This window comes from Dasypus novemcinctus, chromosome 13 (genome assembly GCF_030445035.2).
Source record: "Dasypus novemcinctus isolate mDasNov1 chromosome 13, mDasNov1.1.hap2, whole genome shotgun sequence".
Classification (NCBI taxonomy): domain Eukaryota; kingdom Metazoa; phylum Chordata; class Mammalia; order Cingulata; family Dasypodidae; genus Dasypus; species Dasypus novemcinctus.
This window is the reverse complement of record NC_080685.1, coordinates 19,857,179-19,871,570: the sequence shown is the minus strand read 5'-3', so window position 1 is coordinate 19,871,570 and position 14,392 is coordinate 19,857,179.

Sequence of the window (14,392 nt, the reverse complement as noted above, 5' to 3'; positions counted from 1 at the left end):
GCATTGTGTATCTGCTTATGGCAGTTCAGCAAACTAAAATAGGGGGTTAATTACTCAACACTTCAGTGGCCAGAGATAGCCCTCAGCCAAAGAGACATATGTGCTGGCACTGGTGGCATCTACTACACCTTCCATGCCCTCTCAGGAAACTTCTGAAGGATATGTTCCACCAGAACACTGGAGTGAACTAAAAAAAAAAAAAAAGAAGAAGATTTGGAATCAGGAACAAGAGAATTCAAAACAAGAAGTAAAGGGAATCCCCAGGATGTGGTGAAGGGAGATCCCAAAATGACAGCTGAACAACAGGGCTGGAGATCAATCTGGCCAGATATAAAAAAGCACATCAGAAGGCTCTGGAAGAACTTTCTTCAAGAAGATGTATTGAAACAACTGGAGAAGAGTTTGGATTAAATTGGTAACTGAGCACAGAAAAACTAAGCAAATGGAAAAGTAAGTTACTGAGTCCAGAGAAAGTAAAATACTTTTCAGGAAACAAAATGATGATCATGCTTTATTACATATCACAGCTGTGAACAGTATTTGTTTGATCATAATAATGTAAACTCCAAGTAGCAATAAAATAATGATATAGGTATAGATGGAGATGAAGGGCCAGGATATATATAGGTATGGGGTGTGTGTGTTATGAGAAGGGTGAAGGACAGTTAATTCCCCATCTTCCATAGTGGAAAGTTAATATATAAAATCAGAAAGTAGAAAAATAAGGGTGTTATTTACAGATGGTGATTATCAAAAAAGAATTAAAGTATTGAAAGTGAGTGCCTCTGAGGATGAGAAATCAGGGAATGGGGAGCAGTGTAGAATGAGGGACTGTTATTTGATTCTTTAAACTATGTGCATGTTTAATTTTGATATAAATAACTAAATAAAAATCAGTAATCTCTCTTTCCTTTGGCTTGAGGGAAAAGGGAAAATGGAAAATGTAAAGGAAGCTGGGAAGGTAAAAGGAAACTTTCTTGTTCTTTGAGTACATCAACCTAGCAGGTTCATTGTCTTTCCAGCTATTGTTGAGGCAGAAAAAAACAAACTTATGAGTAACTTGGAAAGTAGAGCTGTTAATGCCAAACTGACCTGAAATCTGGGGCAGCCTTTGGACAGTTTTGACCCAAAGAAATGATCTAAGGTAAGTCAAGAAGAAAAGAGTCTATTAAATTAAAAAATAAAACCAAGATTACATTAAGAAGAGTATTAATAATACTTTAGTGGAAAAGGCACTTAATTGTATATGGATATGAATTTCTTGAAATTTTACCTTAAATACATGTCTTAAAATTCAGAATTTTAAGATTCTGAACATGAACACAGAAATGCTTTGTACAGTCCTTCAATTAACCATATTTACACCTGATGTCTCATTTGTTTAGGTCACTGGCCCTGTCAAGATACTACAGTCTACTATTTCCTACTGTAGGCAAGATACCTTGGAAATGTGGCCTCCTGAAAGCTGAATCAGTCCTACTTTGTCTTATCATCTTCATTCTTTCTCTATCCACTAATCCTTCTTCTCAGCCTGGAAAAACGCTCAAAAATTCCCAATCTAAAATAAAAATATACAAAACAGGAAGTCCTCCTTTAGCTATCACCCCAACCTTTTCTTTTCCTTCATCAAAATACTTCTAAAAAGAATATATGCTGAATCCAACTCTATCACACTTGGGAGCACAAAGTCCAATGTAGAGCCCACTGGCAAGGCACCAAACTCCAGAGCTATCTGCCATGACTGTAGGATCTGGGTGTCTCCAGAGCCCTCAGGAACCCCACTATTTGGGTACTATCTACTTTGGCTGTCTATGAGATCCTGCTGAGACATGCATAAGCGTTACAACTGGGATAACCTCCTGACTAACTTTGAAGTCTCTTAGCCATATAAACTCATTTGTCTTTACCTTTCTTCCCTTTTATTCAAGGTGTTTTTCCAGTTGCATTGATTGTTGGTGTTTGGTAGTAATTCATCGGTGCCAGGGAGGCTCATCCCTGGGAGTCATGCTCCATGCTGGGGTGAAGGTAATGCATTTATATGCTGAGTTTGGCTTAGAGAAAGGCCACATTTGAGCAACATGGAGGCTCTCAGGAGGTAATCTTAGGCATCCTACAGCTTTCTATTTGAACCCATAGCTGGTGCTGCAGTTGGTAAGTATATGTTCAAGAGACTTGAATCTTTGGTCTGTCCATGTGACAGCTGGACCCTGAGACTCAATGGAGTTGCAAGACCTACTCTCCAGATCATTGGACTCAGCCAGGGCAACTAACAAGGAGGTGAAGATGGACAAACACCATACTAAGGAATCAAGACAGTCTATATCTGCAAGCAAGAGAATCCCATCGGCCATATGGAATTGAGGCACCCTCTCAATTAGAGGGGAGGGGGCATCACAGTCCCAGAATCCTCAGGGTTGGGGAATAAAATATGGACTACAGTGGATTTACTGGTATACTACTATAGACTTATTGTGATTCTAGCAATGGAAGAAATTATATCATTGATGTGGAGACAGTGACCACTGGAGGTGCTGAAGGCAGGGAGAGGGAAAAAGAAGTGTAATACAGGGGCATTTTTGGGACTTGGAATTGTCCTGAATGACATTGCAATGGCAGATGTAGGCCATTATATATCCTGCCATAACCTACAGAATTGAGTGGGAGAGAGTGTGGACTACAATGTAAACTATAATCCATGCTTGGTGGCAATGCTGCAAATGTGTTCATCAATTGCAATGAATGTACCACACTAATGAAAGAAGTTATTAATGTGGGGAAGTTTGGGAGGTATGGGGAGTGGGGTATATAGGAATCCCTTATATGTTTTTGTGTAACATTTTGTTTAATCTAAGTATCTTTTAAAAAATAAAAAATATATTAAAAAATAAAGTAAAAAAAAAAGAGAGAGAGAATTTATGCTAACTTCCATCTCTTCCTTCTCTTCCTCACCAAAGACTATGCCGTATCCCTGTGTCCCTGGGCAGGCTGGCTTTCATGACCACCGTTGCACTGATCCCACTGTCTCAGAGATCTCAAGGAACTACTTGCTAAATCCCTCGGTCCTTCTTAGTTCTTATTCTCCTTAATCTCTCAAAGCCTTTGACTTTTAAATACTCTTTTCTCTCTTTCTCAACCCTCTCTTGCATTCTGTGTCACTCTTCTTTCCTGATTTCCCCACCTCTCTTATTAGTTTTTCTTTGGCTTCTCTCTTCCCCCCCACCTTCTAAACATAGGCATCCACTGAGATTCCAAGATCTGGTTACTGGTCTGTGTCTCCAACCTCATGAGTGCCCTCTTCTCCCTTGCTCACTAAAATCAAGTTAAACGGATGTTTCTTTCAGCTCCTCTAATCTACAAAGTTCTTTATTGCCTTAGAGTCTGTACCTTCTACCTGGGACACTCTTCCTCGCCTCCTACCCTAACAACCCTCAGGTCTCAGAGTAATATCACTTCCTCAGAGTAATCCTCTCTGAATGCCCACACCCCTCTCCCCAACCAAACCAAGTCAATTTCCCCTTTTTTCTATGTTAGAAATTTTTTTTCCCTAATTACTCGCACGATTCATAATTATAGACTTTGTAGCATGTTTATTTGCTTAAATGTCTACCTTTCTCTCCAGAGTTTGAACTCCACTAAGGACAGAACCGCTGTGAATTTTGTTTCCCACAGTATACTTAGATTTCAACACAGCCCCAGAAATGTAGTAGTAGATAATAAGCATTTGTTGAATAGGTGAATGAATGAGTGAAGTGCTTTCTTCATTATTTACATATGGCACCTTATTTTTATTCTCACAACAATCCTATTCATAGGTACCATTATCAGTTCCTTTTTTAGATGAGGAAACTGAAGCTTAGAGAGACTGAGTAATATGCCCAAGATCTCACAGAAAATGAAGATCAGAGCTAGGATTTGAAAACAAGTTTCTCTGACTCTGGGTAGGACTTCTTAATTATTATATCATATTGCTTCCTAGTTAACAAATCCTCCATATTCTCCTTCCAAAGCTTCCCTCACACTCATTCCCTCTCATATGATTCTGTGCTTTCTTGGGTGTCCTCTACCCAGGATCTGTTCCAGGCAAGATACCGGTACACGGGTGTGGAACTGTGGTCGAGGCTGAGCCTGGGCAGGCCCAGCAGGTTTCCTTTTCTGACACAGGTTTCTGAGGAGCCCTCAGAAATCCCATGAAGCAGGGAAACCGTGAAGATGGCCAACGTTCTGACAGCTCTCCTGCCCCTCTCTATATGCTTTTCTCATTTCCTTCCTCTCTGAGGCTTCGGGTTGCTCCCCGTTGTGGTGCCTCACTCAGGCTTTCTCTCGCTGCCCACACCCTGGGCATCTTCCTGTCCCTTTCCCTGACAAAAATGTACCTGTATTGGAAGATGTTCACAATAGAATGGTAAGTTAAAAAAAAGTAAAGTAAGATGCACTATTGTATAATTGTATTATCCCAATTTTGTTAAACAAATCCAGGTGCATGTTTAGAGAGAACTAAAAGAAAACACATCTTAGAAAGTTAATAGTGGCTCCTTCGGGAAAACTGCTTTCATAGTTTTCTCTGTACCTTTATGTGTTTTCTTGGTTCTCATGGTTCATTACAATATTATGTATTAGCATATAGACAGATCCCAGGGCCTAAGTTTCCTCATCTGTAATTTGAGAAATAGTCTTACCAATCTTCCAGTGTTGTGGGAATTAAAGTGCTTGGCACAGAGTAGGTCAGCTGGTTCTCTCAAGAGCAGGGACGGCACCTCCAAACACATTAAGGAGGGTATGATACCCTGGGTCCCTTCATCATTAGGGGATCCATTCAGGTTTTTTTTTAAGATTTATTTTTATTTATCCCCCGCTCCCGTTCTCCACTTCGTCTGCTCTCTGTGTCCATTCACTATGTGTTCTTCTGTGTTTGCCTGTATTCTCTCATTAGGCAGCTCTGAGAACCGATCCTGGGACCTTCTGGAGTGGGAGAGAGGTGATTACTCTCTTGCACCACCTCGGCTCCCTGTTCTGCTACGTCTTCTTATTTTCTCTCCTCTGTGTCTCTTGTTGTGTCATCTTGTTGTGCCAGCTCTCTGCGATGGCCGGCACTCCTGTGCGGGGTGACTTTCCTGTGCAGAGCGGTACTCCTGCGCAGGACCACAGTCCGGCATGGGCCAGCACTCTGCATGAGCCAGCTCGCTACATGGACCAGCTTGCCCTCATCAGGGGGCCCTGGGCACCAAACCCTAGACCTCCTACATGGTAGATGGGAGTCCAATTGGTTGAGCCACATCCGTTTCCCCCACTCAGTTCTCGAAAGAAGGCTTCCCAGCTGCCACCAGGCAGGGCATACTGGGTGCTGCTTAGCACTGGGCTCTGGGTATGGTAAGGATGGGTGTGGAAAGAGGAGCTGGTGGGGGCCCTTGGGTTTGGGAAGGTCAGCAAAGAAAAGCAAAAGAGGCTGAGCAACCAATTGGGAAAAGGTTGGTCAAATAAGGATAGCTTAACCTATTTGGGGTAGCATTTATTAGTTGGGGGTGGGACAGAGCATAATGAGAACACTGGGCTCTGATGAGCCAGCTAAAAAGGAAAGAAGCACCAAGATAAAGTAGAAAACATAACCAGGAAGTTAAACAATTTCAGAAGGAAAGTCTGCCTTGCCTCCTCATTTCTTCTCTGAAAACCCTCTGGGAATGGGAATGGGCAATATAATGAACTTCTTATAATTTCCCAAGCCATGGGAAGATGTTCTTTCCCAAGGTGGGGTGTCTCCCAATCATCCCCTCCTTCTGGCCATATATGTGATAAGATGTTCTCTTCTAGGGACTGTTAGGTTGATGTTACCAAAACATTTAGCCTTGCCTCTGTCCTATCTCAACAGGACATAAATTAATTATCTTGGACCTTGAGTTTAACCATTTGTGACTTCAAATTAATCCTTGGTATCCAAAAATGCTGGGCTGTTTGGCGTCTTCATATTCAGCTGTCCCAGCAGCTCAGGGAAGAATTGGGGCCCCACAAATCATTCCTTTAGAGGAAGCCATTTATACCCTTTCCCCACTACCCTGGCCAAAACCTACATGTCTCCTTTCATTCTTAATTTTATATCTACAAGATTGTGGAGCAACATGGGAAAACATTTACAATATAATATGCAGTGAAAAGAAGAGGACACAAAAAGTGCACATAAATTACAATCCTATGTTTAAAAAAGCCAAACAAACCACATATAAGGAAAATAAGGCTGGAAGAAAACAAACCCCCAAATTAATAATGCTTACATTAGAGAGCTGGGATAGTGTATATTTCTTCTCTTCTCTGGTTTCCTAAAAATATTAATGTAAAGGAAAAACACTTCCACAATGAAGAAGCAGACTAAGATGAGGGGCAAACTGAGTACCCCATTTGCTAAAATCAACAAAACAGGAAAGCCATTTGAAAATAGGGTTTTCTGGAAGTGACTATACGTAGCTCTCCTTTCAGCATGACGGGGTGGAGAAATATGACTGCTGAGCTCTGATGGAAAGCACTCAACCCCTTGCACCCTTGTAGTCCAAACTGAGATGCCCGATAGGAAGAGCTCCAACCCTGGCATTTGAGAGGAGCTGGGGGGCCAGGACTCCAAGCAGATTAGAGGTTTGAGGGCTCTAGAAAGACTCTGCAGAAGTTACTAAATTTGGGGGTTTCCGGGATGTGCTTCAAGCATGACATGGTGAAGCTGTGATACTGCTTATTTTTACAAGTCCTGTTGAGAGGAGTAGCTTGCACCTCTCATGAAATGATGCTCCTTGGAACCATGGAAATCTTTCTGCTGTAGCAGCAATAGGATCAAAGCACGTGTTTAGAAAGAGAAGTGAAAAACACCAGATGTGAGCAAAACCGCAAGGGGAATTTCAGACAGGCGGCGTGTACCAGATTACCCAATTTGGAATGTGGCCCAGGCCCTGGGAAAGGCAGCCCCTCTAAGGATCAGGCTGGAGGGACAGAGGTTCCTGATCCTGCTTTAATCCAAATGTGGCTGACTTGATCTGTGACCTTGATCAAGTCACTGACCTCCTCTAAATCACTTTCACCATCTGTAAAACGGAAGGACTGCTCATTTTTTCTCTCCATAGTAGCTAATGGAAACCATGCTAAAAACTAGAGGTAAGAATGAAGCATGATACTATGATCTTGTAGACTGGTGGTAAACTGAATTTGACTATACAAATACCACAACACAACATATACACACTGATAGTGTGTAGATACACAAATTGTGTGGCTGGATGTGTGTACAAAGGTAAAGCATGATGCCTGGCACAAAGTTAGCCCTGAATAAATGGTAGTATAAAACAGAGCGTAAGCTTCAACTTCCAGCTCTCTTTACCAGTTAGTTACGGTACGACATTGGGCAAGTTACTTCACAGTTTAGTACTTCAGCTTACTCACCTGTAAAACGGGGATAATACCAACACCTATCTGATAGATTGAATAAAGTAAATATATTTAAAGAACTTAGAAGTGTGCTGGGTGGATAATGCTAGTTATCTTCCAAAACCTTTGATATAGACTATAAAGCTCTCTGCCTTTATTTTGTTTCTCATCCAAATATTTCCCCTATTCTTGTTCCATTCAAGAGTATTTCCTGTCTGTCATTCATTTTTGTAGAATACTGCTCTCTTCAGATTCTGTACCACCCTTACCACTCCCCCATCAAAGCTATTAATTTATTTCTATTCATGCCAACTCTGAATCAATCTTTAAGTTGGTCACACAACCAGAAATCTACAAAGCATCACTAAGTCCTCTATTCTCCCTGTCCTGGGCATCCTACATCTCAGGGACCTCTTAATCAGAGGCGGTGTCCCATGAAAGGTTAAAAAGTATGTTTTTCTCCTCTTTAGGAGAAGTGTTAGATAGTCATGGCAGTCACAGTACAGGACAGGAAATCACCTTGGAATCACTGAGGGTGGCCATCTTTAGAAGGAGAAGGGTTTGGGGATGGTCCTCTGCCGTCAAAATAATCCCTGCCCTCTAGTGAGAATTGTCACCAGACAGGAAGAAGGATGTGACCCCGAATCCAGGAGGGACAGGCACTGGAGTTCATCCTAGGGTTCAGGTACTCTACAGTTAACAGCAGGAAAAAACCGATCGATGAGAGTTGTGAGGTGTTGGACTAAGACCTATTGGGGCATGATGGAGACAAAACTGAGTGGATTGTTGGGAAATCTCACTGTCACTAAAGTACCAGAGTGAATTGTCTCTACCTTGGTACCTATGGAAGCCCCAGAAAGGACTCAGACATCACTGCCCCTCTCTGGAAAACATTTAGGGCCATTTCACCAGCACTAGCAAGATTCCTTTCCAAGGTCATCCCTGTCTTTCACTACTCCAAGGCTGACTGTTTGATCATTGTCATTATCATTACCATTATCACCTTTAAATCACTGAGTCTTTCTTTCATTCCTCCACCACATCATCTCTACACAATCATAGGAGTCCCAAAGATGATTCAACTCCACAGAAATTTTGAACTCCTAATATACAAAGCTAAATCCTGGGGTACATAAAGATGAGCAAGGGAAACGGACTTTGGCCCAGTGGTTAGGGCATCCGTCTACCACATGGGAGGTCCGCGGTTCAAACCCCGGGCCTCCTTGACCCGTGTGGAGCTGGCCCATGCGCAGTGCTGATGCGCGCAAGGAGTGCCGTGCCACGCAAGGGTGTCCCCCGCGTAGGGGAGCCCCACGCGCAAGGAGTGCGCCCGTGAGGAAAGCCGCCCAGGTGAAAACAAAGAGCAGCCTGCCCAGGAATGGCGCTGCCCACACTTTCCGTGCCGCTGACGACAACAGAAGCGGACAAAGAAACAAGACACAACAAATAGACACCAAGAACAGACAACCAGGGGAGGGGGGGAAATTAAATAAATAAATAAATCTTTAAAAAAAAAAAAAAAAAGAGCAAAACAATGATCTCTGCTCTCTTGGAGCTGACATCACATGATTTAGACAGATTTAAATTGTTAATCAACATTTAACCCAGTGACAATTTAGGTTCCCTAAAATATCGGATCTATTGAGCTGTCTTGTCCTGTAATATTTATAGAGTACCTACTACATGCTAGGCATTGGGCTATTAATCTAAGGATGCAACAACCTTTAGAGAATACAGCTCCAATGTAAAGGAACCACACTCAGTGATACACCTGGTTGACTCTATAGGGCATCAGTAAAACTTAGTATTTCCGTCTCTCCCGCTCATAGAATAGGAAACACTCCATTGTACTTCCCTGCCATTATGCAGGCAAGTTACAACTGAGACAAAAATTCTTATTTAAGCCTACATTCAGAGGTACCTGAGAATAAGAGGGAGAAGGACAAAGTTCCATTGCAAAGGTAAGCAGGTGATAACTCCACATCCTATGTCCCTCTCCAATAGCCTTGTGCTAACATCCTTCTCAGAACCAGGACCTTCAAACTACTCCCTGATTTTGTATGGGTTAGAATCTTTTAAATGTATGTGTGAACAATTTTTGGTTTTTAAATGAATAATTTAATTATTTGAAGGTAAATTCAGATTACTAGATTAGATAGATAGAAATTACAAGATAGATAGATAGATAGATAGATAGATAGATAGATAGATAGATAGATAATAGATAATCTTAAACTTCCATGGGAGGATAGAAGAATGGGCTTCTAAGGAAATATTTCTCTCTTGGAAGAAGAATTTAAGATGAACACAAGTATTACATTTCCATCGATGGTGATACAACTACTTCCTATACTATCAGAATGTCCCGTTAATAGGTGACCTAATAAGAGATGTGGTAAATCTCCTCAAGGCTTCTGCCTAATCAGAATAAGTTGCCAAACCATGACGGAATGACTCACTGCCACAAACTCAGCCAATTATTGATTAAGTTTGCTCACAGAACAGCTTCATATTGGAATAGACAGGGGTTTTATAGGTTATACGGAATAATCGAACAAACATAGAATTTGGAATCAGATATGGTCCTGAGTCTATGTGGCCTTGGCCAAGCCAATTTCCTTAGCCTCTCTGTGCCTCCATTCTCTCATGTGCATAAGGCAGATAAAAATTCCTATCGCATAGGGATTCTTTTTAAAGAATTAAATAAAGTGCCATAATTGAAGGTACTTGGCTCAGAGCAGACACTCCATACATGGTTCATTCTTCTTTTTGTTTTACAGGTAAGGAACCAAAACGTGGAGAGCTGATCTAACTTGCCCGAGGGCCCACAGTTAACGAAGGTCACACCTGCACTGAAATCCCTGCCTTCCTGACCCCTGGCCCAGCTGTCTTTCTATTGTTTCCACAATGGGAGCTATAGCAAAGATCATTGAAAATGCTTCTATCTCTGGTTGTCAAAAGCTTGAGGTAGGATGTGAAAAGAGGGGAGGAGGCTGATGTGTGGTGAGAGATTTAAGAAGGAGATTTGCTTTCCTGGTTTTACATTACTTTGCTGAGTTTACGCTGCTTAAGCACACACCGCTAATGGTGGAGGGAAGTAGCAGAGCGTAACCAACATGAGATTAAAGATTGTGTCACATCTATCCACAAAGTAAATAATCTACATGTAGACAATTGAAGGGGGTGTGACAAGATTTTTTTTTTCTCACACAGAGTTCTTTGGGTCTCCCAGGGTCATTCCAGGTCTAGACTAATTTTCCAGACGGTCCGTCGTAAACATTTTCATTGGATTTCTGAGCTTGCTCATGTGTAGATTTGGCAGAAAAGTGTAAAAATCACTTATAATCTGAAAATTACTTCAGTAGGGTTTTCACATTCCATGAAGGCTGAATAGAAACAGCCGTAGGGCCAGAGACAGCCCACCCGGCTTCCTCCCCGGCTCTGGCCCCTGCCCCAGGGGCAACTGGCCCCTGGCCAGTTGGGGAGGCCTGAAGAGGGAACGAATCTCCCTGGATGGCTGTTTCATCCTCTAAAAACACCAGCAAGTAGTTATCTACTAAATATTGAATGCAAAATACTCACCACATTCTGTCCTTTATCCTGATGAGACCTCGTGAGGCAGATATCACACTTCCCACAGCACACGTGAAGAAATCGAGGCTTAGAGATAACGTGACTTGCCTGATATTGGGCAGCTCGTAAGGGCAGAATCTGGATTTGAACTCAGAATGGGCTCTTAACCCCCAAGCTATACTACCTATATTGTGAGGGGAGAAATAGATGTTAAAGCTTAAAGCACGTGAAGGGAGTTTAAACAAATGTTTATTACAATCATTTACAGGAGCTAGAATCCCTAGGAGGTGCCTGTATTCAAGTCATTTTCAGCTCATTGACTTTCTTATTCATTACCTTTCATCTGATCCGTGAGCATCAAACCACAGTTATCCTCTTTCACCTCATTTGTTTCTGGTGTCAGTTCTCCTCCCACAGGGACTGCTTTCAGGGGGGAAACAGCACTGCTTTTTGCCCAGTGAGGAAGTAAGTAAAGGAAGACGCTCTCATGCACATAAAACTTACAAATATCCACACAAACACACACACAGACATTCACATCTGTTTGCTGCACACATTCGTGGTTTCAGCACTGGCTGATTCAAGAGTGTCATTATTAGGACAGAGCCTATATGATGTCTAAATAATTTTCCAGAACTGGAGTTTGGAATGAAAAAATGCAGTGATAAAGTGATAGAAACTGGAGAGATGGGTGCTAAAGAGGATACCAAGAGACTTAGACTCTTCTGGCTTCAGCCTCAACCTTGCATTCTGCTATCAGCTTACGAATTTCTCCCAGTTCATTCAGACTCCCAAAAGATCCTTACACCTGGCGGGCAGCATGTGTGAAACAGCCTCTGTGTCTCTTCATGAACTGTTTCTGAGCTTTCACCCTCTTATTTGCATTTGTGTTCCAGGCAGTGGTGGTCATCAGATTGCACACTTCTGGGGTTCAGGGTCACATCTGTGGAATTCTCCCTTTGGTGGTTTGGCACTTCATGCAATCAGCTCTTTGGTGATGACAACATTTTTCATTCTTGCTACTGCTCTTTTGTTTAGTTTGCTCCAGAGGATAGACACAAAAGTTTTGGGGCCTCATTTAATTATGTACAGGTCAGAATTGTTGAGGCAATTAATGAATGAACTTATTCATTAAATGAATTTATTGAATTCATTTGTTCTTGTTGGGTTTGAACTTGTTGAACACTTACTGTGGTGACATTATTTCAATTTTGCACTAGCCCTTAATGGTTACAAATCACACCCATGAGTAGTGTCACACCCAAGAATCCACTGAGATGGGTAGAAGGGAATACTAGTATTACTTCATGGGGTTTGTGAATACTAACCGTGACAAACTACAAAAAGTACTTAGCATGGTGGCTGGCACAGAGTATGCATTCAATAAATGTTACTGTGAGTGGAGTTATCAGCCCATTTCACTGAGGAGGAACTACAGCTCACAGCAGTTGGTATAGCTGAGAAATGGTAGAATTCAGTCAAGCATTTAAGTCACCAAACTCCAAACCCCTTTTTGGGAAGTTCTCTGCTGGGATTGCCATCATGAAGAGAAAGAAATAGAGTTTCAAAGGCAGAGTACACTTGGCAAGTTTTTTGGTGGGCGTGTGGGCAGAAATGTGTAGGAACAAAGACTGGGCAGAAATGCTCAAGGGAGAGGGTGTGACCCAGGTCAGGTACCACAAGTGACTGTACCCTTCATTTTTGGTTCCTCAAATGCTCTATCTTCCCTCAGGACCTTCGCACAGTGTTCTCCGTCCCCTCCCCCACCTCTTCACCCGGCTAACTCGCCTGCTTCCAGGCTCAACGCAAGTTATCTGCTCCTCAAGGAGGCTTCCCTGAGCCGAGGCTGGGCTTGCACCTAGTGATACGTGCTCCCACAGCACCCTAGCCATCTCCTTTGGAAAACGCTTGTCCGACATCTGTCCTCCCTGCTAGAACACGAGCGCCCAGAGTCATCAACGAGTCTGGCTTGGTGGCCGGTGTATCCCCAGCACCTCGAGGGCAGGAGCGCAGGACAGCAGGAGAGCAGGTGGTAGCCAGTATAAAGGTGGGGAGGAAGAAGCCTAAGAAGTGTCAAGACATGAAAACGAACTGAAAATGCTTTACAGTTCTGCCGTAGAACCACTGTGCGTGGTGGTCATGAGAGGAGGGAGCCGCAAGGAAATGGAACCGCAAGGAAACGTAGAGGAGGGAGCCGCAAGGAAATGTAGAGGCAGCAACGCGAGTGGAATTGAGGAGATGCTCACACCACCGGGAAGGCGGCGAGAACGCTGACCAGGTCTCCACGAAGGACGCCAAGAGGTCGCCGGGAAGGTCATCCCGAGGAGGCCGCAGCTCTGGCAGGACTCGGCAGGCAAATGCAAGGGGCTGCGCCTTAGCCGCTTCTCCCCTCCTGCGCGTTGCTTTGCTCCCTGCGCTCCGCGTGCCGAGGCCGCAAGGCCTGCGCTCTGCAGGGGGTGAGCCCCGAGCGCCCCGGAGTCCAGGATAAACCCGCGGAGCGGAAGAGGGCGGCAGGGAAAGTTTCCAACAAGCGGATATATTTCTGACACTGCCCCTTTGACAGCAAAATGTGTCAGTGGTGGGACTTTTGACAGGAAATACCTCCTCCTAACCGGAGGTGTCAGAACGGTCTCCCCGGGAGGAGAGAGCAAGCCCGGCACCCAACAGCGTGGCACCCAGCAGCCCGGCACCCCAGCAGCCCCGCACCCAGCACCCCAGCAGGGAGGCACCCCAGCAGGGCAGGAGCCAGGCACCCCAGCAGCGCGGCACCCCGGCAGCGCGGCACCCCGGCAGCGCGGCACCCCGGCAGCGCGGCACCCCAGCAGCGCAGCACCCCAGCAGCGCGGCACCCCAGCAGCGCGGCACCCCAGCAGCGCGCCTTGCTTTCCTGCGCAGCCCTCCGGGCGCGGCTGGGGCCTCTGGCCGGTGCGTCCTCCCAGGCCAGGGCAGGGCCGAGGGAGGACGAGGGGCCCGAGCTCCTCGCGGTGTCTGCAGGGGCCATTCTGTTTATGTTCCCACTCCCTGCGCTGGGAAGCCCCCAGTTCCCACACTCACTGAGGCAGGAAGGTCACCACGGACACCTCATCTGTCTGGGTCGCTGACTAACTACAGATAAGCAGCAGCTGCTGGACGCTTGTTGGGGTCACCTCCCAGACTGCCTGCCCTGGAGCCACTGCAGAAGCCGCCGCCCTTGACCGCCCGGCTGCACGCGGGGCTGCGCGTGGGGCTGCACACGGGGCTGCACACGGGGCTGCACACGGGGCTGCGCGTGGGGCTGCACGCCTCCCGGGGCAGGGAGGACCACGGCCGGGCCCGGCGAGCTCGTTTTTGCGGGAGTCTCTGGACATGGATGAGCCAAGGAGAGGTCTTAGACTCGCCTGCAGAACCGCACAGACCGGCCCCGAGGCCGCAGAGCTTTGCA